The sequence below is a fragment of the Hoplias malabaricus genome, chromosome 15 (genome assembly GCF_029633855.1).
Source record: "Hoplias malabaricus isolate fHopMal1 chromosome 15, fHopMal1.hap1, whole genome shotgun sequence".
NCBI classification, from domain to species: domain Eukaryota; kingdom Metazoa; phylum Chordata; class Actinopteri; order Characiformes; family Erythrinidae; genus Hoplias; species Hoplias malabaricus.
The window spans coordinates 12,386,755-12,414,418 of record NC_089814.1 but is presented as its reverse complement, the minus strand read 5'-3'; the positions used below and the strand labels follow the sequence as shown (position 1 = coordinate 12,414,418).

Below are 27,664 nucleotides of genomic sequence, written 5' to 3'. Positions count from 1 at the left end.
TGAACACAATGACAAAACAGTGTGGGTTTACTGTCACCGGACCGTCCACGGATTGATTTAAAGCAGCCTGGCTTTGCTTCTGTAGACGCTGGATGCGGATTCTTCCACTCCCTAAAGTATTTACAGCACTGGACTTTATTGTTTGTGTCTGCATCTTGCTGGACAACACACTCCTCGCAGGACAGACCTGAGAACTCTGCGGCACAAGTAAACACAACACGTCAGTGGGTCCCTCTAGTGAGGTAGATTTAAACGACATGAGCAAAAGATGAAACTCAAACCTAATCCTTTCAAAAGGCCATGCTCCTAGACAAATGGCTGTTTTCAATCCGAGGTGTCTTTCTGCCATTCGGTGAAATCTCTCCCAGCCCCCACCACCCACCCTTTACCCCCCTGTAACCCTCTGAACCTACCTCTGCTCTAACCCAGTGGCCAGGTTTTGACTCAGTGCTTAATCTGACGTGAAAACATTTCAATCTTATCTCACACTTCCTCTCCTGGACGTAACCTGCCAAACACAGCAACACTGGGCAGCGCTGACCATCCACAGAAATGCTGAAAGAAAAAGAATAAATGGGATTTTTCAATCAGGAATTAAATACAGCTGTTTATAGGAACACTGGAGGATGCTGCGTGCTACTGTTGGATTTGGTGGGATCACATTCAGTGGACTTTCACTGATTTATACGGAGTGTTGAATCATTAAATCGTTCCGATGAAAACAGATGTAAACACTCAGAGTAAACAGAGGTGAAAGGATGTATTCTAGGAGGGTTGGGGGGCGGGGGGTAAAAAAACCCCCTAATGTTTCACAGTGGTGATGATAGGAACCAGACGTCTGGAGCTGTATCTCTAAAAAAGCTGCTCTAAATGTGATTTCCTACAGTACTGCGCCAAAGTTATAGGCACCTAGAATTAGTTAAAATATTTTATCTTCTCAATAACTGTGGTGCTTGTATAAAATTATATATATTTATAATAAATACAAGGACACGAAAACTGTAAAAGTAACAGGATTTTTTAAATAGTAGATTTGTTGTGAGTGACCTGGAGGTTGTGGGTTCGAGTCCCGCTCCGGGTGACTGTGAGGAGTTGGTGTGTTCTCCCTGTGTCTGCGTGGGTTTCCTCCGGGTGTTCCGGTTTCCTCCCACAGTCCAAAAACACACGTTGGTAGGTGGATTTGCGACTTAAAAGTGTCCGTAGGTGTGAGTGAATGTGTGTGTGTCTGTGTTGCCCTGTGAAGGACTGGCGCCCCCTCCAGGGTGTATTCCCGCCTTGCATCCAATGATTCCATGTAGGCTCTGGACCCACCACGACCCTGAATTGGATAAGTGCTTAAAGATAATGAATGAATGAATGAATTTGTTGTGAGTGTGAAAGACAAATAAGGTATTCTCTGTGATCGAAGAGCACACTTGATTTATCATAATGAAGTATTTATTAACTGCTATGATAACCTTAAATCTACTTGAAGTTGTGAATGGAAGGGGTTAAATCACCACTAACTATTATTTATATTTTAATTTTGTTTGTTTTTTGAGCAAATAAACCATTGCTGCTCAGTTAAATAGTGTTTTAAATCCCATTTTCTCAGTTCCCTAAAACCTTTGCACATTACTGTATACATTTAACTGAATAACTGTTCCCTTGATTTGTACAATGTGTACTAAACATAGCCTGCACTCTTAACTATGTAATAAATATGTGTTGTTGTTGTTCGTGTGGATTTCTGACAACCGCCAGAAAGAATGAAAAATCCCTCTTAAATGTTGCCCTAAACCTAAACCCTAACCCTAAATGTAATTACAAACTCCTACTGTATACGCCATAGTTTAAAAACAGCAGTGTTTAACTAAACTGCTAACATCTAACTCTAAATTTAACCATGAACACAATATTAATCCTAACCCTAAACCTAACCTTAATGATGATGTTCACAATGTTAATCAAAAAACACTTTTTCTAAAACTCTGTGTATGTTTCCTCACCATTTGCTGCTCTCCAGTCTGTTTTTGTGCCAAACGCCAAACACTGAAAAGCACAAACTGAAATGAGAATATTGCTCTATTCCTGCTCCATAGGTGGGTAATACAGACTAATTTTTGCTGTTTCAGATCACTTAAAGTGGAATGTCTCCGAACTCGGAGGACAGCTAACTGCATTACCGAAACTAAACAACTCCAGTTACAAATGAGTTTCTGCGCTAATTCAAACAGTGAATAAAAACTTAAAGACAACGTAAAACTACTGCCACATACAAACAGCTGTTTTTCCACCTCAAACACACCATTCATTCATTCATTATCTGTAAGCGCTTATCCAGTTCAGAGTCGCGGTGGGTCCAGAGCCTACCTGGAATCACTGGGTGCAAGGCAGGAATACACCCTGGAGGGAGCGCCAGTCCTTCACAGGGCAACACACACACATTTACTCACACACTCTCATTTTTGAGTCGCCAATCCACCTACCAACGTGTGTTTTTGGACTGTGGGAGGAAACCGGAGCACCCGGAGGAAACCCATACGGACACAGGGAGAACACACCAAACTCCTCACAGACAGTCACCCGGAGCGGGACTCGAACCCACAACCTCCAGGTGACTGCAACACTACCTGCTTCACCACTGCGCCGCCTCAAACACACCAGTCCACCTTAAAAGACGTGGCTCCTCTGAACATAAACAAATCAGAGAAAAGCATTTCCCCACAATCGTAGACATCTCCTTTAACTCAAACCTTAATCATAAACCTAAGTTCTATCAGGTTAGAAACATGAGCGTTTTGCGCTTGTTTAAGGCTATCACTGAAATCTAAACCCAACTATAAACTTATCATACGAACCTAATCATAACCTCCAAAAGATTAGAAACTGCAGTGTTGTGTGTTTGTGTAATGAAAGAATAGTCCAGTCACAAACATTCAGCCAATAGAAATCATTGATTACCGATGGAGGATTAGAAGATGACCAACACAAACTGTGCAGCATCAGATGAACTACTGTCTCTGACGTTTACATTTACAAGATGGACGTGAGTGGACGCAGTGATTATAAAGTCCTGCTGCACTGCTGATGGTCTACGGGGTCCTGACCACTGAAGACCAGGGTGAAAGGGGTCAAATGGACAGTGGGTGCTGAAACAAGGAGATGGATGATCTGTGTAAATCTGAACATACTGGTGTTCATCATGATTTTAAATCTGCTGTTAATACATTAATATGCACGGGCAGCTACTGGAATTAAACAGTAGTCTCCTGGAAGCTCCAGGGCATGTGATTGTTGTTGAAGTTCACACAGAGAGGGGCAGGGGGTCAAGACTGCGTTGTGGGACGCTGTGTTTAGATGTGCTTTATTCGCTCATGTGGACTTACTAAAGACTTGCGCTTCAGAAAAAGAAGCAAGTGACACTGAGGAACGCTTTTTTCGTCCTGTGTGGCATGTCCTTTTCCGTCTGTGATCTCAAAATGATGGAATCTGTTCCTGAAGCTGCTTCCATTCATATTCCACTGTATGATCTATGGGCTTTTATTTTGGACGCCAAACTCATTGAACACACTGTCAGAAGCAAATCTGTCCAGCAGGTTTTTCCCCTTCAATGCTCTTGATCATTTGAGAGAGAGAGAGAGAGAGAGAGAGAGAGAGAGAGAGAGAGAGAGAGAGAGAGAGAGAGAGAGAGAGAGAGAGACTACAGAGTGCCATTCACAGAGATAACCTATCTATGGAGGGATTTGTGAAAGGGGAGAATATGAGAAAGCTGAAGGATTTTTCCCAGCCAGACTCTGCCACTGAATGTCCTGCAGTGTTTCTCATTGTTTGCCGCCTCACAGGAGATAGCCCAGAGAGCCTGAGAAAACTACAAGACAGCACTATTTAACGGAATTCAATCTGTCCCAATAGATTCGAATCGCTAACTTACATGTCTGAGTGTAGATTCTATCTGGCTAATGAGGGGCCTGAATCCTTCTCTGTTACTTCAAAGGGGATGAAATTCTACCTTTTTTGCAGCGAGGACCTTTGCTTGTGCTCTCTCTCTCTCTCTCTCTCTCTCTCTCTCTCTCTCTTTCTCTCTCTCTCTCAGGTGTTTCGCTGCTCTGTGCAAAGCAAAATGAGAGAGAGCAAGAGAGAGAGAGAGAGAGAGATAGAGAGAGAGAGCATGCAACAGAGAGTGAAAGAGAAGGAGAGACAGGGGTGTGAGAGATTGTGAGAAAGACAGAGCGAGAGAGATATTGAGAGAACTGAGTGAGGGAGAGAGAGAGAGAGCGAGTGAGAGAGTAAGAGAGAGAGAGAGCGAGTGAGAGAGTAAGAGAGAGAGAGTTTATGAGTGTAAGAGAGATAGAGAGCAAGAGAGAGTGTAAAAGAGAGAGAGAGTGAGTGAGAGTGTAAAAGAGTGAGAGAGAGTGAGAGTGTAAAGGAGTGAGAGAGTGTGAGTGAGAGTGTAAAAGAGTGAGAGAGAGCAAGTGAAAGAGTATAAGAGTGTGTGTGTGAGAGAGAGAGGGAGGGAGGGAAAAAGAGAGAGAGGGAGAGTGAGTATGAGAGACGGTGTATAAGAGTGCAAAGGAGAGAGAGTGAGAGAATGTAAGAGTGAGAAAGAGAGTGAGTATGAGAGAGGGAGTAAGAGAATGTAAGAGCGAGAGAGAGAGAGAGAGTGAGAGCGAGAGAGAGAGAGAGCGAGAGAGAGAGAGAGAGAGAGCGAGAGAGAGTTAGAGTTCATGGATTTCAGGCAGAAACCCCCTCCAAAGGGCTATTTGTTCCTAAGTTCAATGTTGAAAGCTAAATGTGGGTAAATATACTGCCCCCTTTCAAAGCCCACATTTATCTTTCTCTAATTTGATCCAAGACTCCCTTAATGATTAATTTGGATGCCAACCACAATATTTAAGAGGAAACTATTCCTATGCAGGAATGATATTAGGGCTCGGCTTGTCTCACCGACAATAAATTAATACTCCCTCAAGCCCTCAGACATGTCCATTACTGAACATCACACTTAATCACAGGTAACAGGTGTGTAAATACACACACTAACACGGTTTACTGCACATTTTCTCTTCATAGCAAATAACTACTAAGTAAAGAGAGGAAAAAGCCACAGCGCTTGAGTTATGTCACTTTTTGTATTGTTGTTTTCCGCTCATTAAAATATACTTTACAGACAGTCCGGGATTTCAAGAGAAGATAGAGACAAGGTTAAGAAACGTGATCACACACCAGACATTATAAACACATTCATATTACTCACTAAGGGCATATGAGTTATGATCCTGATGTGTAAAACTCTGATCAGCGGTGATAGTGTATTACAGTGAGCAGGAGTGTGTTCTCGGCCCAGAAGTGAGCACTCGTCCACTGGAGGCAAGGGAGGATCTGTCACCTTCTACACTGTGATACAGAGTGTGGTACGGTCAGTTGCTGAGCATTGTACTGATATTGGCTCCATTTCTGAGGCTCTATTCCTACAATAGCTTTCATTTTAACAGGTTCCTCCTTATTGCGTGAGTTGGGGTCAGGAAATATTTTTAAAAATAAAATACCTTTTTTAAACAGAAAAGAACTTTGTATATTTTCAACGCCTTTGTCTTTTCCAGGTGCACTGACCTTTGCACATCTGACCCTGGCTTTGCCCTCCACACCCATTCAACACAACTAAGTGATCTGTGCCCAGGCAACAAAAACACTGGCTCCCGGTGCTGAAAAATTCATAGCCCATGTGTTCACAAGCGATGAATAAAGCATGGCTGGGATTAGCTCTGGTTTCAGGGAAAGCGAGGGGCAAATGAATAAATGATTGTTGTATCTACCTGCCCCTCACTCTCAGGAGCCCATGGATGTAATGTGTTCATCACTTGGCACATATTTGCCTTTGTCAGAGGCAGTTACATAACCAGCAGGTGTCTGGAGATCCCTCAGAAAAACAGCTGCCAATATGCAGTCAGCCTCCATCAAAGCAGTGATAAAAAAGTCAACCTGAGCTATAACCAATATACAGTATTTCACATTAGCATTTAGCAATCTTTCCAAACCCTTCTTTCATAACTGCTGCTAGTTTGGTCAAGCTTAAAATATACTGACAGACAAGTGCTTGTACAGTCAGAACATGTGAATGTGTGTTGCCCTGTGAAGGACTGACGCCCCCTACAGGGTGTGTTCCTGCTGGGTAGGATCTGGACCTACCGTGACCCTGAGCTGGATCAGTGGTTACAGACAATGAATGAATGAATTTATTTCATGAGTCTGACAGTGGTGTCTCGGAAGAAATAACATTACATGAGCTAAGTGTAAATAAATAATTTTTAACTGAATTTAATATAGGGCGGCACGGTGGTGCAGCAGGTAGTGTCGCAGTCACACAGCTCCAGGGACCTGGAGGTTGTGGGTTCGATTCCCGCTCTGGGTGACTGTCTGTGAGGAGTTGGTGTGTTCTCCCTGTGTCTGCTTGGGTTTCCTCCGGGTGCTCCGGTTTCCTCCCACAGTCCAAAAACACATGTTGGTAAGTGGATTGGCGACTCCAAAGTGTCTGTAGATGTGAGTGTGTGAGTGAATGTGTGTGTGTGTCTGTGTTGCCCTGTGTAGGACTGGCGCCCCCTCCAGGGTGTATTCCCGCCTTGCGCCCAATTATTCCAGGTAGGCACTGGACCCACCGCGACCCTGAATTGGATAAGTGCTTACAGATAATGAATGAATGAATGAATGAATTTAATATCCATAGGTGTGAGTGTGTGAGTGAATGTGGGGTGTGTGTTGCCCTGCGGGGGACTGGCACCCCCTCCAGGGTGTGTTCCTGCCATGCACCCAGTGATTCAGGGTAGGCTCCGGACCCACCACGACCCTGAACCAAATAAGCGCTTAATGACAATGAATGAATTTAAATTAATTCTAAATAAATTGTCAATGTCAAAAAAAACTATTTCCAAAATGGCAATATATCCCTATTATTATAAAGCCCATACAGATAGGCCCCAAAGGTCTTTTCCATTACCGCATGTTGCCTACCCAGCACTAAAGATCTAAGCCTAAACTTAACCCTAGGCATAAACCTAAAGTCCCAAATATAAAAGCATTTTCCTTCGCCAACCTTCTGTGGATGGTTCCCCACAGCAGCTCTGCTATGATTCCTCTTCAGAACATAACCAGCAGTGAACAAAGACTAACCCTAACTGGAAATCCAAAGGTAGAAATGTTAGGAAATACCTGGGGTGGCTCCTAAGATCAAGGAGATACATGAGTTTAGTTTTGTTTTTTTACAGAATTGACATTAATTTTTTTTTCTCACCCACTTTAATCATATCTCATACCGATATTACATTATCTTCACCTGTGTGAGCTCGAGAGCATGTGTGATATTTGAAGTTCCAGTCTGAAGGAGATGTAGTGGACGCTGCTCCTGCCCCCTGTGGCTTTGATTAAGTAGTTAATCTTTTGTAAGCTCTGTATGTGTGTAACTTCACATGGCCGGTGGGTTTTTATCAGGTGCTGTGGTGTTCAGAGAGAGATATGGACTGGAAGAAAGAGGAAAGAGAGGAAATGAGGCCCAGGTGCCTATAAGTGGGAAGAGACTAAAGGCGATTAGGATAAAACACTCCCAGGCCCTTTAGAACAAGACCTTCTCCTTTCTGTCCAACTCAACAAAGCCTGACACATTTACTGGCCCAGTGCTGGGGGCCAATAACACACTCAGAGGTGTGTGGACAGTGGTCTGGAGGTGTTCGATGTCTTCAGATTGACATATCATCACTGTTAGAACCAAATCTCACGCATTTACAATAGGCCTTTTACAGGAGAAAAGAAAACACCAGTAACACATGAAGGGGACATTATAGTGTAGAGGGGTACACCATGATGTCCTAATATAACAGCTTATTACTACTTTATTAAGCAACTGAACATTTTATTATAGCATTTATATGATTATCTCCCCATTTCTCCTGTATTTCCACCACATTACTCTGCAGAGGTTGACAATATACTATCCATAGCTGGAGTTTTATATCTGCATGTTTATTTTATTTAACTGTACTATATTTTTATATTGTTTACTTTTATATCTCCAAGTTTATCTTGATCTATTTGTTTTCTAGTGTAGGTTTTGCGCTGTGTCATGTAAATTTCCTTCAGGGATTAATTAATGGATCCATCCATCCCCCTAAAAACCAAGTCCAATATTGAGATACTTGTAAAGTGTGTTTAAAATGTTTAATTGAATTTAGTTACTGCTTAACATCACACTAATGGGTCATACAGCTTAATAAGGATGTGATAACCCTAACCATTACAATTTTATTATGGATAGTGGCTGTAACACACAGATTAAGAACCTATTAACAGCTTAATGATGTAGTAATTAGAGGTGTTTTACCTATAAATTACTTGTAATTGTTTACCAAGTGCATCACAGATGTATAACAAGGTCCCTGAAATATCACCACAATTTCTAAACTTTCAAACAAATTTAAGATGGTTGGTCCATAAATAATAACATATTACTAGTGTTGAGCTAGTATTTTTCAAATATTGTACTGATTTTGATCTGATATGTATTTTATAAATGGCTACACACTGTTTCTACTACTTTATCTCAGGTTGTTGCTCAGGAACTCGAAGGTTCTCCAGTTCCCTCGTCTCTTCTAAACACAAGGCAAGAGGACGAGTAATTCACAGAGAGATCCGGCCTGAGGTAATGGCAACGTCAATTAATTAACACAGTGACACTAGAATTACCTTTGCCCTCATGCTGTAAGAGATGAAACCTCAGCTGAACCGGTGTCAGAACATCCGTGATCACACCATCAGTCAGAGACTTAGATTACTGCGGCCATCCACACATACTCCAGACACATTCTTCACCTCTACAGGAACAAAACCAAACTACTTCAGCCGTTTAAAATCATGCACTGCCGTTCAAAAGACTAGTCCTGTTGTTTTCAGCGCTGCAAAAGCAATGTAACTGCAAACAAGTTTCTGTTAAAAAAAAAAAAACAATATCTCCATTTATAAATCATTTTTATGAAAAGGTACTATTTTGGAAATACAGGGTTTTCTTCTGACAATGACTAGTTCTAGCTAGTTCTGTACAACTTCACGGATTTCTCATAGTGGAAAGCTGTAAATATTTCACACGTGCAGATTTTTCAACAAAGCTGTGGCTGATATTTACATGAGAATGATTTAAATAACCTCCAGAGCAAGTTTTATACAATTGTGAACAAATCTTGAGGTGGAAAGGCAGGTTTAAAAAATATATATGTACAATACATTAATTAGTATGTTATAATAACTTGTAATTACAACAAACATTATTAATACATTATTGTATATTAAAATAACAACGTATGAAACAAGGCTGCTATAACAAAATATGTTTGAATGATACTGTGTAAAAACCAGATTAATTAGAGTTTTACAGTGTTATTATTTTGTGTTATTTATTTATTTATTTATTTATTCATTTACAGTGGGGGGGTTTAATTATATTTTATTTATTTATTTAATTTTTTTTGGGGGGGGGGCTTTTGTCTTTGTCTCCTGTCTACCCGATCATGAGGTTTGAACATGAAAATAAGAAACCAGGAGAGTGTAGTGCAATCATTTTTGATGCATAACTGAAACCATGTATTGAGACATATGTGGTTCATGATATAGCTATAATCTGATTGACAATCGTAATTGCATTTGTAAATTGAAGTAATGACCCATGCTTGGCACTGAGCTGTTTTCTCTGAAAATATTCTCTAATCGGATCCTTGCACGGTCAACATCAGAGGCTCTGTGAAGGTGAAGTGTTTGACTCTTAGTGTAATTGTAAGCTGTTTTAGCCTCAGGTCGAGTGTATGCCGTCACCTTCATTGCTGTGGCTAACTCCTGCCCCTGTGCATACCATCCAGCACCAGGTGAGGTGTCAGGTTCCCATTGACTAACATCAAAATGTTCAACAGAACATGGCCCAGGGGTCAGTAAAGGTCTTTGTACTCTGAAGACTCAGACACATATTCCTTTCGTTTCTATATGCCTTTTACCCAGGGTTTGCCACTCTGAATGTTGTTTTTGACTTTAGGGTTGTCTCACCTGAAGCAGAGGCTGTTTTTGAAGGACAAACATGTTCTTTTCATCAGTTTAACCTGCTCAGCTCATAATCTCCACCCTCTCCCTGCTGATAGAGGCGAGACGGGGAGGTTGAAAGCTCTGTCTGGAGATCAGAGTCTACAATGCTAACAAAAGCACTTCTAGCCTCTGATGTGGTAAAAACATCTCAGCGCCAGACAACGAATCCCCAATTTGCAACCAAGCCCCTGTCTGTCTACCTTTCTGTCTGTCTGTCTGTTGGGCTGTCTGTCCTCTCTGGTCCAGCAGGGATTTGAATTCAAATTGAATTATGGAATGGTAACGTATGATGCCCAATGAGGTTCCCAAATACTTCCCAGCTCTGAATTACTATAGAGTTCTTATTAAATCCTTGAGCACTGAACCAAGAGGTTCTAAACACTTTCCATTAAAAAAAAAAGGTTCTTCATACAACCATACATTAGTTACATGGTTATTTCTTTAGGGACGTCACTGTTGTTCTTTTATGCCATTACACACATAGAAAAAAGACAATAAACAAAAAGATACATTGCATACTTCTTAGGAGATTTAATGTAAAATTAAACAACCAATATTACAAAAATTATCAAAGGATGTAGAACAAATGTGGATCCTCACAACCATGCAAGACCTGGTAGACCACCAAAATTTTCACCGTCAGATATGTTTAGCATTCGTGTTTGAGAGACAGAAAGAATATGGAGCTTTCAAGACGCCGTTATTGAGAAAAAGAGATAAAACAAACAAGAAAACATGCAAATGAACAAAAAACGGCAGAGCAATGGACTGGCCACACCAGATCCTCAGTGTCGTGGAATGATTTTGGGAATTACTTGGACTGAGAGAAATCAACTTCCAAGACTAACCTTTGGAGGTGTGAAAAAACATTTTTGCATTATTTCTATGACAAGCCGACGTGGAAGATGAAATATGAGCACGTTGCACACAGATAAATATAAAGAACTTTCACTGAATGTCAAATCCATGATTCTGGTTGGGCTCCGAACACACGACGACCCTGGGGATGAAAAATGAATGGCTGAAATCACTGACTGTACTGCACCTAAAGTCATGGGCTTGTCTCATCCTCTGAGCTCATTCATTTATCCTCCCTTCTGTTTGATGTGATATCAGAAGCACATTGTCTCTGAATATCCTTTATTTTTTATCTTTTTTGAAGTCAACAGTAGAGAAGGTACATCCTATTTACCTGCATTACCACAGCGAAACACAATACACAAAGCTGTTATAGTGTTATTTTCCAAAGCCTTTGAATCTCTGCCATGGCCTCTGGTTGTCATATGTGCAGGCTGACCTTTGCCTCATTCAAGAGAAGTGAAGGAAAGCTTCCTTTCAGTGTTTACCAAGCTACATGTAGGGTGTTACATTCCAGTTAAATAGGGTTTAGGCTAAAGCCTGATTTCAGAGTTAGTTTTATTTGAATAAGTTTGATATTCTTCACACATCACATCTTTACCTTTTACTCTAGTATTATGAGGAGTAAATAAAGAACAATTCCCCATATGGTCAGAAATAGCCTTTGATGGTCATACGCATGCCACATGTCACAGTTCAGTGGTATGCAAAACAGAAGCAAGGCCAGAACAGCTGGGGCAGACAAAATGAGAGCACCAAAGTAGATGCGCAGGACCCATTTACCCATTATTGTTCTGGTTACAGGCTATGAAAATGTTCAGCCAATGATGATGTGGAAAGATAAGGTCCTCAAATAAGACTGCAGGCCATTTCTTGTTTGCCAAGGCAATAAATCTCTGACTAAGCCTAGTATCAATTTCTAAAAGTAAAGAACAACATTGGCTACAGTTTAGGTGTCTAATCAAATGCCATTTTAATGCATTCAATAGCTTTAATAATTCATTAATAAGATATATTTCTACATCAATGTAGTAATAAAATTGTAATAAACAATAAAGACTGTGTGCACTCACTGTCCATTCTTTTAGTCACAACTCCCTTGCTGGAAAGAGGGGTAACAAAGTATGCAGAGCAACAGGTGGACTATTGTCTTTAATAGTAGAAGTGATGACATGGACAATGCGTGTAGAAACAAGGAGGCCATTACACACCGATGACGAAGCGGAATTGCTTCTTATCCTTTTGGTCCAGTGTTAATTACAATAGTCCCATTGGTCAGGTTGTGTCCATGACTAAGCATTAACGATTAAAGTTTTGACAGTCTTAGTCATGTTTTATGGCCCAGGCTTTGCTTACAGCCTGTGAACACACACTTACCACCTCAAAATCAAAGAATACCTTGCCTATGAGAAAATAGCCAAACATAAAAGTACTTGTGCATGTTTATGATTGTGAAGAAACCTCTGTACATTGTCCACAGTTCCTCTCATAGTTTTCACAGTCCCCGGAATGTTGGAGGAAGAACAGAGCAGCAGTGGAAGCCTCTCGAGGACTCGCTGTGTCTTCTCTCTGTGGGAGTGTTATTAATTCTGTTCTGTAGTCAGCTGAAGCTGGTGAAATTCGGTCTTCGTGGCCAAGTGGGAGCTCCAGGTCCAGACCTAGGTACGATGGATCTGATTTATGAAGCCCAACTCCCTGTGCCAATTTATGCTACAGGGGCTGGGTACATCCATGTTTCAAATAGATTTAACAAAATATCCCTGATACATCAGGTCACTAGGTGTCAGTATAATGGCTCTTTCGTAATGTGAAGAACAATCATTGGAGAATTTTACTGGGAGAAGCTGACTGAGACATTGTAACACTTTAAATACTTCTCAAAACCAGATGTTAATCACAGTGTTGGTCATTGAACTAATGCCCTGTTTTATAAAGCTCCCAGAAAACAAACAAACGAATGAATGAATAAATGACTTGTGCATCTCCTGCATTTACTGACTTAATATGTTGCTCATCATCACTGTTGAGATAAAAACATTCCATTTTTATTATTGTTTCTTTTTTTTCAATAACATTTGAAAACCCTTCTGGCAGATTTATCGGGGAAGAGTGAAGCCAGTGAGTCACTGTTTGGCCAGATTTGGGGAATAGACAGCCGTCTGTCTGGAGGACATTAGCATCATCTCAGAGATTTCCTCCCTTCTGCACTGGAAGACTGAGATGGCTTCAGAGAGCCTCTATAAAAGCCTGAACTCAGCATGAATTCAGACGCGTTTGACAAAAACAACACTGCCAAGATTCGTACAATGTGCTCTCTTAAAAACAAAGGTGCTAAAAAAGGGTACTTTATGGAACTGAAAATGGTTCTGCATCGCTCAAAGAACCATGTTGGTTTAAGAGATGTGTGAATGTGAAGAAACTTTTAAAAGTTAAAAAATCTATCACTTGATCCCAATGTTATTTATGCAAAAATGGAACCAAAAGTAGTTCTTCTATGGCATCACTCAAAGAACCCTTTTGTAGCAGCTTTATTTTATAAGAGTGTGTACAAAATGTAGTTTGCCCTTTGCCAACGTACACATTGATTTCACATTGATGCCAACTCCGACCTGGTATCACATCTAAAACTTTTATAATACTAAGATGGCCATATCTATCATTTGTATATTGAGGATAGTTATTTAATGTTCACTAAAGGAACCCCCATTGTAGCCCCATTGTACTGGTGGCATCAGTTGTTGTTAGCAATAGCATTACACAATCACACTTACCATAACACTGACTAAACATAACTCTAAACACAACACTAAGCCTAAACCCATATCATAACACTAACCCTAATCTTACAGTCTCAGAAAAACTGTCACTGTGGTGGTACCCTCAAGGGTACATATTCAGTACATTTAGTTACGGAGCATAAATGAACCATATTCAATATCATATGTAGATTTGTAAGTTGTGTTTGTTACATACGGACTATTTCATCTCCAGGACTTTTGTTCTTTTATTTTACACAGTTCTACAATGAAAGCTTACAAAGATTACAAAGAAGAGACTGTAATGTACCTTTAGGGAGCACACAACTGGACTTTAAAATCCCTGCTGTACCTTTAAATGTACATTTACACTGTTTGTACTCTTCATGAACAATAATGTAACCCTAATATTTACCATAACACTAAGCCTAATGCTAACACTAACACTAAACCTAACCCTATGCTTCAATATTTTAGAAGGAACAGGATTTTCTTTTTCCATCCTTCTGTCTAACATTTTCCCACAACAGTTTACAGCACTGTTTCTGTAATCCTTCCTCAGGTACAAAATAGATATAATACTCATAGCTCTGCTGGACTGGAGCTGGCTTAATGATCATGAATTCATACAAATCTTAACATATAAGTGTTATAAATTTATAAATTTATGGCCGCTCCTTTTCATTATGCACCTATAATCTTATAAATTGTACTTGTAGAAAACACTAGAAAATGCTGTTTTTCTGTGGCATGTAAAAGCTGTTTACTCTTATCACAGATCTAAAAGACCACATGCTTCATTAATGGCATTGTTAGTATGTGTTATTTGTGAGAGAAGATACCAAACACATGTGGCACCCAAGAAAGGAGGAAATAAGTTTCAGTCATGACTCCAGGCCTGGTCTAACAGAGCAATCCATGCGATTTCTCGGATTCCTCTCATTCCCTGCACGCTAACTTGTTTTTGATGGAGAGCAAACATTAACTAATAAACCAAACAGAGCACTTCATTTCTTCAGGGGTCCCTAAAGCTACACTGACCCTGTCCATGTCCAAAGAGTACATAGAATTACAATGGCCTTTTCTGATCCACACAAGCAGCCAATCACTGCATACACTTTGTATCATCTCTGCAGAAATGCATGAAATGGAGTAGGATGCTGTGAAATAGCTACACATAAACCTCTAGCCCAGTGCCAACCATGACATGCTGGCGTGTAAACTCCCAGACTTTGAACTGTTGAGTGGCAGCGAGTAATGTATTACCTTTGGCATTACGTGGCGTGGCAATTGTGATCCAGAACTAATCACCCAACATCAGACATTACCAATGTTTAGGTGTCAGAAAGCCAACAAATTCACACTCCAACATCTAGTTTAAAGCCTTCTCATGAGAGCAATGGCTGTTATTGCACCAAATGGGAACAAAGTACCTACTAATACCTTTCAATTCAGAAGAAATATTGAATGAAAAAATATCCACAAATTTCAGATTTCCATTTCTTCACAAGGAGAGTGAAGTTACAGACGGAGAAGCTGTTTGAATCGAATGCTCCATTGAGTCTATCAATTCCACATATGGTTCCTCTGATTTGCAGTTGCGAAAATATTACAGGAGCCATAGGGAAGATGGATTGTGGTAGTGTTCAGGCATTCCTGAAATCCATAAAAGCAGATACATGCTACGAGAGCATTCCTGATGGTGCGCAGTAGCCAAAACTAGCCATTCATAAAGTCCAAGGCCTCACGTGCCATGCTTTTGAAAAAGTGACCTGACCTCCTTGAGGAAAGCCCTAACCTTCTCATGCCCAATAGAAAATGCTTAAATACTCCCCAATGCCTGGAATGGATGTCCCAGAGCCAAAAGGACCTTGGACTTTTCACTCTTACCCATTGTACTCCATCTCAGAGCTGTGGCAAGCAGCAATTGCTTTTCCATATTGAAGTTTGTGGGGGAAAAACAGCATTCTGGCTGGTGATAGTAGGGTGGTGCTGGCTTGTCTCAGATGGACAGGGCTGTTACTCATTCTGACAGGTTTGCACTCCTCGAGAGCACTGAACATTACTCTGGGGACCCTCCCTCAGTCCTCTTGCACTCCCCAGTGCCCTGCCTCTCTGCCTGGTACTGTCAGAGAGGCAGAGAGATCCCGTCATAAACAGTCGTGGAAGCGTCCAGCTGAAATAAAGCACAGCCCATGACTTATTCATAGCAGAATTCCCTGCTCGGTGGAGCTGTGGACAGGCCGAGACGGTAGAGCGACAGGTTCCACGGACCAAGGAGAAGCTGACAGTGTCCCGACTCGCTTTCCAGACACTTTTGGAAAGTTCCAACTTTTATGACTTCTCTGACCTCTACCCATCTCACATATAAATCTAACAGAGCCTCTGCTGGCTGACCACACATGAACACACGGGCAATGACCTACTAAAGACACTCATATAAAGCAGGCTATTACGTGTTTACCATAAACTAATTAAGTTTCTGTTTGGTGTTTACCGCCTTTACGCTTCAAGATAGACCCTGAAAGTCCAGAGTTTCCTTAAGCGAAGTTGAAGAAGCCAGATGGGGATTAACATGGAGACGTGGAGATTTGTGGCTGACCACACATGACCGTATGAGTTTGTATCTATGAAGCCCGCAAAGCCATTCACTTTCGTTATTGTTTTGCCATAAAGAGATTGCGGTAAATACGTTTCCGGTTAGCATTTATCGCATTTGCCTCTGATTTTTATCATAAGGAATCGTTGGCAGTTCATACTTAGTTCACATTACCCGTGATAAAATCATTGTAATGTATGGTCTCACTGCTTTAACATGCTGTAGCATTCATACCCTGGCTGACCACACATGACCACACGAGGCTATAACAATGAAACCCATTCATTTAAAGCATGCTGTTAGCATTTACCACATGAAGATAGCGTAAAACTAGTTTCCAGTTAGTTTTTACCTCTTTTATGCTCAATAACCTCCTTCGCCCTTTGCTTTAATAATGTTACAAACCCCAAAAGAGCAGAGTATTTTTAAGTAAGAGGCCAGATGGGGATAAAAGCTGGAGAATTATGGCTGACAACACATGACCACATGTGTATGTAACAGTGAAGCTGGCAGACATTGTCCTTCTAAACCTATTCGTTTAAAGCAGGCTGCTATGGATTTACCATAAGGAGATAATGCTAAATATATTTCTGGTTAATAATAATAATAATAATAATAATAATTATTATTATTATTATTGATCTACATTTTATAGTGTCTTTCTAGTACATTCATTTAGGAACACACCCTGGAGGGGGCGCCAGTCCTTCACAGGGCGACACACACTCACACTTACGGACACTTTTGAGTCACCAATCCCCCTACCAACATATCCTTTTTGGACCGTGGGAGGAAACAGGAGCACCTGGAGGAAACCCATGCCACTGGGAGAACACACCAACTCCTCACAGACCCACCTCACAGACTCACCCAGAGTGGGACATGAACCCACAACCTCCAGGTCCCTGCCAGGTCCGTGCCACAGCAACAGTACTGTCCTGAAATCAAGAAGGAGGGGGAGGGAGGGGGTAGTTTCCTACCGTCTTCCAAAAGTTACATAGAGCCGTTTCTGCAGTGCTGATCCTAGAGAATCAATGACAGAGGCACTATTACACCTCACTGAAGCATCAGAATGATTTTGAAGCTGTAATGTTAAGGTAATAATTCTACCTAGTGTTGTTTTAACTAGGTGAACAGCATGATGATTGGAATAGCTCAAAAGTGTTCAAATGAGCAGTGCTTCTAGGAGAAGTAGGTCAAGGAGGCACGGCGCTTCTAGTGATAAACAATGTAGTAGGACTATAAGGATGCAAGGTATTGCCACATCTTTTCCCCATCAGCAAACTGACCATTTTCTTCTTTTATTTTGTCTCCACGTGTAATGAAGTCTTCCTTGGTTTCTCTTCTCTTTTTGCCTCTGGATTTTGCCCTTCTCTGTTCAGGGGTCTTTCTCTGTGTGATAAAATCATTCTAACATAGAGACTCACTGCTTAACATTCATAGACCAAAATGGTGGCTGGTGGTTCACCACACATGACCACAAGAGTAGGTAACACTACAACCTCTATAGTCAGTCACCCTCCTTACCCAGTCATTTAAAGCATGTTGTTATGGGTAAACTATAAGGGAATAGTGGTAAATCAGGTTCCTGTTAACTTTTATAGCCTTTGCTGTAATTGTGGTGACTGTGGCTATAGAACCAAAGCACAATTACACTATAAAACACATATGTCCTTCTGAATCATGCCTGTAGTTATTTGTACCCAATGCAATAAGCAGGCACAAGCAAATGTGCAAGCAAAGCACTGTTACATAATAAAACTGCTGTTAAGTTCTCAAAAACGTGTTGCAGCCAGTATCCATTACGTACAACACCAGGTCCTCCACTACCATCGCACTGAAGAACCCCAAAACACCACCTTCGGCCGCTCGTCTTTTCAGTCATCTGCTGCTAAAGACTGGAATGCGCTTCAGAAGACTTAAAAATGAAAGGTGTTTTTTCCCGTTTCAAAATGTAAGAATTGCATCAGAAGTATTTTTACTGACACGTGGACCTGCTTTGCTGCTAGCTGACTTTTTTTTCTTCCTCTCCTTTTTATTTCAGTGTGTGTGTTTGTTCTTATTGTTACCGATGTACTTCCTTTCCCTTAAGCAGCTTCTGCTACTTGCCAGGTCGTTACTGTAAATAAGAATAGGTTCTTAATGACTTGCCTGGTTAAATTAAAGGTTAAATTAAAAAAAAACAATGCCTGTAGCTGTTCAGACCTACTGGATATTACACATACAGAGTAGACAGCTATAATAAATAAAGGAAACTATGCTCCGCTTGCATGGCACTTTCAGACAACAAGATCCTTCCCACAGTGTCTTAAATAAACAATTAGAGTGGTGACCTCAAAACCTCAAAATGAAGCGTGAGACAGGATTACTGTCAGTTCTGGATGGGCTTTCAGGTAAATGTCTTCAGACTATGACCCCTTGCTGAGATGACTGACCAGCAGACGACACAAAGCAACGTGATTAATGCGATTTCCGACCGCCTGCGAGGAGCTGCAGGTAAAAAACAGCACTGAAGTCCAACAGAGCCATGAAAATCCAGATTATGTGAAAACCTGACCTGAAGTAAATTATGGCACCATTAGCACACATGGAAAACCCGCTGGGCTGAAAGATATCTAACATCAGTATGAATTATTCAAAGCCACCAGGTTGAATTACTTCAGTCCTCCAGCAGGCAGGACCAGAGAACCTAAACTAATCAGGGTACTCACAATCACAAATACACAACGGTCAAAAGTACATAGTTGACAATAATCCACCGCACATGGTTTGGTTTGCAGTTGTAGACACTCTTTATAACAGTCTTTTCAGTTACTAAAGAGTGCACCAGTCTGGATACAGGTATTTAACTGCATGCTCAGAAGCTTGAAACTAAATAAGACACTCAGTCCATGTATGGTCATCATGCTCAATGCCAAGTGTTGGCAAGAGAGGTATAAGGCCTGCATTATTGGGCTGTGAATCAGAGGAAATTACTTTTGCAATGAGCTGGGGTGGTGTTCATGAAATGGAAATTAAAAATAAGAAATGACTAAAATAAACAAATACAGGCCTCATCTTCTTAGACTGGTCTATAGTCACTTGGTGCCAATGTCTTTACAGGAACAACAGCTTATAATCGAAGAACTGAGAGTCTTAGTACAGGAAATATAACATGATCATCTAAATCATTCAATGAATACATGGTTATTTTTTACATTTTAAGATTTTATAAAAGCAACAAGTCAAGTGGGACATTATATCACAATGTTTGTTCCATGAGCCTCACCGTGCAACCCATTAAATCCCTGTATGGCATGACCTCATGGGCTTTGTTGTTGCTCATGCTGTACCAAAATCGTTATTTATTTTCAAGGTTGTAGAGGCTAAATCTGACTAAATCTGTATCAGTTCATAGTAAGCTTTAAATATGTTTCAAATGATCAATCTCCTTCCCAAAAATGTCTGGAGCTTGACATCAATGACGACACAGAGACCCAATGACTTAACAAACTGGCTCAAGACCCATTCACTGAGAAAACAAAAGAAAGCAGAGAAAAAATGCAGCAACAAATCACAATGTCTAGAATTATCCATGGCTGTTTGCCCTGCAGTGACCATGAAATTGTGAGGAGACTATCCGATGCTCGGCTCTGGGAGGGTGTGAATTATGCAGAAAGGGTTACAAGAGTCACCAGTATCGGTTTTCTGTGGTAGAAAAGGGGTGTGTTCTGTCCAGCTGAGGTCAAACTCTCTTAAACGCCATTTGCAGGTTTAGTTTTCAAATTTGTTTTCAATTCACACTGTGTACTGGACATATAGAAACACACTATTGAAAACAGACGTTGGTTTCTTTAGCATTGCCTCAGAATGAAAAGGTATATGCTAATAGTTCCAGATTTGACACTATTGGAGGGAATTTAGACTACATGTTAAAAAATTGCTGGGAGAATCTGATGGCATTCAGCTACATAAACATTTCTGAGGTAAAGCACAGATGATGGAAGATTAGGTTTGGATCACAAATATCATTACACCTCCCTAAGGCATTGAATGTAGCTCTATCACCCTAGTGACACTCCATAGTCCAATGCTGGAATATGCTACAAATCAAATCTTGGCATTAAGCATGGTGACCTTAGGCTCATAACTGACGGCTCCAGTGTCCCATAGTACTAAAACTGTTATTTATAACCATATGGTCTAGGCAGACATTTGACATCTCAGTACTTTATTAAACTTATGCCAAATCAGAGAAATAATATAGGCAGACAGTTGCGATAAAACAGTGTGCTGCAAGAATCTGTTACACTCTTAGAGTGCAGGGACATTGAAATCAGATAATTTATCCTGAAAAGAATGAGAAGAATGAGACTAAATGAAACATGGCTTGTGCCTGTGTATGAATAACACACACAGGTTTGGTCACAAGAGCAGGAAAATGCATTTGAGTCTGACATGCTAACACTTTTCCATTACATCTTATGGCGAAAAAGTTAATAAAGCTAACAGAAGGTAATATGCAACACTGTGGGATCCTTTACCCCCCACACACAAAGAGGCCATGTGTTTCTATGCTTCTGAGTGTTGTGAGAATCTCTCCAGAGCAGCGAGTGGAGCTGTGTATGAGATAAATATATCTGTGTTTACTATCTGGTAAAATTAGTGCTGTGTTCTGAAACCAGACAATCAGTCCCCAATATGGCACCCTTGCCAAAATAAATAAATTAATTGAAAAAAATAAATGAAATCATGTAACTGCAACCCATGAATAAAGGGTGTTGACAAATAGTATACTTATATAAGCTACATATAAGTCTAAAGAGTCAGAGTGGAGCAAACTGCAGCACCATCCTGGCTGTTTTTAAACTCCAGGATGGCCTGAATCCACAGCTGCATAAATTATATCAAGCTTTTCCAGGAAATCTCTCCAGGCAGAATTAGTTAAATATTCCAGAGGATTCATCAGTTACTAACAAGGTTTGACTTTGCTTAATTTGACTTTATCTCCTTAAAAAAACATCCAGGGTCTGCAGATTCCTCGTCTTGTCTGGAGTTTTTCACAGGCCAATATCACATCCAGGGAGAACTCCCTGCTTGAGTCAAGTGCGAGTTTTATAAAATGACTAGGAGCCCACTAGACTTGACAGCGCTTTAATTCGACATTATCCCCTGCTTATTTCTTGGTTTGATGCCAAGAAACTTCAAGATCATGACCGGTCTAGCCTCAAATACTTCAAATGAAGGGGCATTAAAGGGGAAAGGGGAAGGTTGTGAGGCTCGTGACTCAAAGGGGAAACCCAGAAGACAGACCGGATATCCACCTCTTTAACACATTCATTCTGACGGCTACAGACTTCACAGATTGGAACGGTCTAAATGTGCTTCCAATGTGTAGCCTCCCCCTCCCACCGCCCCCCTGCACTAAGCGAACTGCTCTGATTTGTGCTGAGTAGCTTGATAAAACAGCAGGAGCTTCACAGTGGACCAGAGGCCTAGCATTAAAGACCATGTGTTATCCATTCAATTCTACTGTAAAAAAAAAAAAAAAAAAAAAAAAATAGAAAGGAGGGCATGGCACCTCATACCTTTACCGTTGTGTGCAGCATGGATGTTGAGTTTTCTTTCAGGAGTTGGTGGATGCTTGTAAATAGGGTCCAGGAGTCGTATGTGGGAGAAAAGCACGGCGAGATAGTGCTTTGCAGATGCAGTATTTTGAGGAAGGTTTGAGACACTGTGCCAGAAACAAGAGCAACACAATAAGAAAACAATGCTTTCAGATGTTCAGAATTAATCTCTAACATTCCAGAGCTACATATTTACCAGAGTGAATCAACATATTCAGATTTATACACAAGGAAGAGTTAGGAGGCCAAACTCAGAGCTACGTTTATCCTGATTCAGAGATGGGTATAGAAACTACTTACAGATACTCAAGTATGCATTTAATTAAATTCAGTTTGTAATACTAAGCTAGTCAAATAAATTGGTGAGTAATACGAGTTTATACTGCTTTATAGATTCTTACATTTGGCCACATATTTAGTCACTAATATTTATTTTAAGTGTCATGGCAGTGCTGCTCTGTGATTGGTCACACAACCAATTTTACGACTTTAGCTCTACATTTTAGAAGAACAGAATCATAAACAGAGAACAGACTTCGCTGTTAAATGTACTATGAAATGTGCCACCGTTGTGAGTTACTCAGTTTCAGTTAGAGTATGGTTTTGTGCTGCTACTTTCGCACGACAACATTTATTTCTTTTTTCATTTGCCTGAGTCATGGGGTCTTCCTGGTGCACAATTCTTGGAAAGCAAGCCCTCTCAGGCTAACTCCTCATTAAATCTGCTGTGGTCTACTGCTTCAGCTCATAAATATCAAAACTGTCTATTGAAGTGTACACGTGTCAGTTGCTGACTTATAAACTTATAAAGTTGTCAGATAAGCTGAATAAAATTCTCTCCTCCTGCATGGGGTTGTGAGAATGTGGATAGGCAGACAGTTTACAAACTTTGTGAGTTTAAAATAATAACTACAACCATAAGAAACCATAATGTACACATGATAGGAATGCCTGGGGTGCACTTTATAGCAGTATATGTACTCATTTTGCTAATGCTACAGTTTTACTGTGAGTCCCTCGGTAAAGAAGTACTTCTATTTTCTTAACTACTGACAGATATCTAACGGTTGCTCAGAGCATGTGGTTATATCTATAAGGATCTATATTTTACTGCATATATCTTGCATACCTGTGTTGTAGTGTTACACAATTGATCCTTACATTCCTGTTGCTTCCTCACAGTCGTCTATCCAGTTTATTTAACAGCTGTTTGAAATAGTGCTTAAACAGGTGAAGAGGTACCATAGCACTGACCTGCTTAATCATCTACCGTCTGCACGTCTGCGTTCAAGTGACAGTGAGAGATGACACAGTGCAGGTGCAGGAGGAGAAAAATGCACCAGGGCCTCCAGACTCTGTCATGAGAAACACATGGGTCTCGTCCAGCATGATGGGATTCCGCATTAGCAGTTCTGTAAAAAAAATAATAATAATAAAATCTGTCACAGAACATAATACTTTGATAACTTGCTTTTCTGTTTGGCTCAGCCACTGCAATGCATCATGGGAGGTAATGGAGGGAGAGTATTTATTTCAGCAGTGTAATAATTGGTATCCATGGAAGTCCAGTAATGTGTCATCATTGAGGCCAATGATACAGCAACATGTGCTATGAACAAAGTGATGAGGAAAAATGGAAAGCCATTGCGAATGAAATAAATCATCTTTTTTCCTCATAAATGCCTTGTAATGTGTTTGTTTTAGCTCGTAATTAAGACATCTCATGTTGGCAAGGTAAGGTCCTGAACGCCCAGATGTCAGAAAGCACCATTCATTATCTCCTTATTATTATTATATTATTATTATTATTTTCAGATTTTTTAGAGAAAAAAAAAAAGATCTCAAGGGCTTTGATGAGGAAATCATATGATAATAAAAAAATAAACAAAGCAGTCTGTGGCTTTGAAGGGATACAGCCTTGGACCTAATTCCCTTCAGATGTAATGAAGTGTTAACAGAAAATTTGTACTGAAAGGAATCCCTCTGGACCCGCCGAAGGACTCCAGACGCTTCCAGAGCCTTTCTTCAACTCGCTGACTACATTTCAGGGAACGCTGAAAACGGATTTACTTCCTAACGCATAAGGTCCAGGCGGGACAACACACACTCTCTGGATGTGCACTTTGTTGGTTGGAGAGCGCAGCATTTGTCATTCGTTAAAACATGAACCGAAAAGACTTTTCAGCAGGTGCCTGACGGCTGGGATGGATCTGAGCGTTCCTCACTGAGGCATTGTGGTTTAGAAAAAAAAAGTGGCTAATCCTGTTAGAGAAGGTCAGAGCGGCTAGTGGATCACAGCATGGAGGAGAGGAAAGAAACTGGGAAGAAATGGGATTAGTGGTAGTAATTATTCTGATTTTTGGAGCGAGATGGACAGAGCTAAACGTATACATTATTCTAAATTAATTCCTGTTCGTCATATCCATTAATTAAGTATGGAAGACTGGGTAAATACTAGGGAATATTACTTTTTTGCAGTACAAGGTTCTGTACCTGTGGCATAATAATGCAACAGGAAGCAAAATGTGACTCATTTCAATGATTTGATTGGAACTCTCTCACTCACATTGCTTTAGCATGTTGAAAGCTCACCACTAGAGGGCGCCAGTACTTCTGAAATTGAATAAACGTGCTTTATAAGAGTGGTGCTTCCCATCAGTGACACTGAGTTCTCACCCTTAAAGCCGACAGTTTGACACTACACCTCAGTTATAGCCCCAGGAGGTGTTGTGTAGGCTGGAGGTGGGCCAAGTCTCATGAGCCAGGCTTGACCTGACTTACAGCAGGGGTTGTGTGTGCTGAAGATGTATAAAAAGGCGCTTTTCCATTGCATGGAACCTACATGACTCTACTCAACTCGGCACGGCTCTTTTGCATTTCCACTGGCCGAATCTGGTACCTGGAACCGGGTAAGTTTTCACTCCCAGCTCGCTCTGGGTTCTTACCGTGCTGAGTAGGTATTAAATAGTGGTGTGTAAACCCTGCAGAGCGCTGATTGGCCAGAGAGACATGTCTATCACCAGGAAATACAGCGCTTATTCAAATCCAGCACAAACTCGCTGCATGTTAAATTTCTTAGTTACGCCAGCTTTTACGTATATTTTTATCGAACTCACAATGGCAGCTTGTAACATTACCTCGAGGTGTTTTGAACAGGTTTATACGCTTGGATAGATTATTCTGCAGGCCACATTTGTGGATCAGGCTGCATTTGTATTTGGATCGAGTGAAATGCGAGAGGAAAGTCTCAAAATCCAGAAACCCGCGAGAGCAAATGAACAAATGCACGTCACGGAAAACGCGTGAGTGACTTGATCCACAAACGCAGATTCTACATTTTACAAATAAATATTAAATATTTGCAATGTAAATTTAAACAAATGTATTTATTTTCGTATACAATTGTAATTATATCTATAAAAATCAAAAACATGTATTTATGAATGTGACTGTATTGGGATGTATTCATTAATGAATAATGAAAAAATATTTGTGACTTGCGTTTAATTTGTGGATAAACATTTACGCATTTGTAAAGTATTTTGAGACTAATCTCTCTCCATGTGTACGCTTGGGCCGATGAAAATTTCCAGTGAAAGTCGAAAAAAAACAAAAACAACACGTGAATACACGATGAGTAAACAGCACCTAACTTCTCCGCCGTCGTTGTTGTGGTTTTCAAAGCCAGCGATACCTGTCAGAGACGGTGTTTTGACACGTCACCAGCTCCATTTCGCGGGGGAGCTGTGCCAGTGGAAAAGCGACTAGCTTTAAGCGAGCCGAGCTGAGCCGAGTTGAGCCGAGCCGAGTCGAGTCGTGTAGAGCCGGACCCATGCGGTGGAAAAGCACCAGAAGACGGACCTGTGGCTGGGTTGAGGCAGCTATACTCACCCTAAATCAACACCATCATTCAAGGACAAGTTTTTTTAAATGCAAATTTGACAGAAGGATTTGCTAAAATTTAGAAACAGAACGTGATACAACAGGTCACAGCTACACAGATCTAGGATCCTGGACTGGTGGATTCAAGCCCCTCAGGTCACTGTCTGTGTGAAGTTTGGTATGTTCTAAACTTGTTAAAACACCAGAGGCTTGTTCAGATACTATTTTTATATTTTAATTTTAAAATGCTTTATTTCATTCACTGCCTGCTCTAAACTAAGATAAATGTTCTATTAAAAACCCAGTATGCATCAAAAATGCATGTGCTGTCTTTTGGGACCCACTGCAGTGGACCACCTGCTGTCTCGCTAAAGCCATATTTAGGTTATGGCTCTTTAAGTCCCTGAAGTTTTAGCGGCTGACCCCCATCACCTCTGCACACAGAGTCTGTGTAACTAACGTCTGCATCTTCCAGGGAACGTTCGAAAGCCACAATAACTCTATCTCATCTTCTCTCTAATACCAAGAATAAACTTGCAGAGAACAACTAATCCCTGCTGGAACGGAGGCCCGGCACAAAGGCAAAGTTCTGGTCGGGTTCCAGGCTCCAACTACAGCAGACCTCATGCCACTTCCAGCCACAAAGACTGAAACTCTACCCCGTCACAAAGCACAGAAATGTCACTGAGTGCTGACTGACGCTGCAGAGCAGTGTAGCACACATCGGAGCCGTACTCTCTACAGTGTAGGGATACATCCTGCAGCTCCTATTAACATCCTTACTGACCCTTCTCAGCAAAGTATTGACAGTGCTGTAACCTGGGATATCAATGACAAGCTCACTACAATATATCATTGCTTCTATTTGCATTACTGCATTTATTTAAACTCCAGCAGACATAAATGGATAGATTTATTGGTGCCAGGGGGGAAAATCAATTGTTACAGCAGCACAGTAGAGAAAATACAAGAGCAAAGTTACCAAAATGGCTACCAGGGTACAGATGGAGCAGGAGAAAATAATACGTTACAATAAAATAAACTGCAATACATAATTACCATAAAATAAACATAGCTACAATAATAATAAAAGAGCAACAATAAAGTCAATTAAACTAAAATTAATAGCTAAAGCAAAGTGACAGTGTGCAGCAGGATCTTTAAAACATTCATACAGTACTAATACAGGAACTGGAATGGCCTGTCTAAATAAAGATGTTTTCCAGTGTTATGCAGGAATATCGCGGTTGGTGCAAAACTGTGGCCAAATTAACTGAGATCATATATGTAACAGGGGCGGCACGGCGGCGCAGCAGGTAGTGTCATAATCACGCAGCTCCAGGGACCTGGAGGTTGTGGATTCAAGTCCTGCTCTGTGAGGAGTTTGGTGTGTTCTCCCTGTGTCTGCGTGGGTTACCTTTGTGTGCTCCATTTTCCTCCCATGGTCTAAAAAACACACGGTGGTAGGTGGATTGGCGACTTAAAAGTGTCCATAGGTGTGAGTGAATGTATGAGTGTGTGTTGCCCTTTGAAGGACTGGCGCCCCCTCCAGTGTGGTCCTGCCTTGCGCCCTGTGATTCTTAGTGGGTTCCAGACCCACCATGGCCCTGAACTGAATAAGTGCTTACAGACAATGAATGAATGAATAAATGAATGAATTTTGTGAAGTAAGAAGTGAGATTAGAATAATGCATAGAAAAACCTGTTAACTTTCAGTGGAAGTCAATGTTGAAAGATTTTAATCCAAGTAAATTTGGAGTATTCCTATTGGTCGAATCATCATGAATTGATTACAGAATATAAAGGGCAGCTACTGTGTCCAAATGATGTGTTTCTTTGGACACCAACAAAACCGGAATCCAACAAGATGC

At 40.8% G+C, this 27,664-nt stretch overlaps 1 long non-coding RNA gene across 1 annotated transcript; it reads right to left on the bottom strand.

The window, feature by feature from the left end:
• Positions 1 to 21,903: 21,903 nt before the first annotated feature.
• Positions 21,904 to 25,648, bottom strand: LOC136668658 (uncharacterized). Its single transcript, XR_010795521.1, has 3 exons — positions 25,560 to 25,648; positions 23,166 to 23,323; positions 21,904 to 22,018 (listed from the first exon to the last, which is right to left on the bottom strand). It is a non-coding gene; the product is annotated as an uncharacterized lncRNA (long non-coding RNA).
• Positions 25,649 to 27,664: the final 2,016 nt, after the last annotated feature.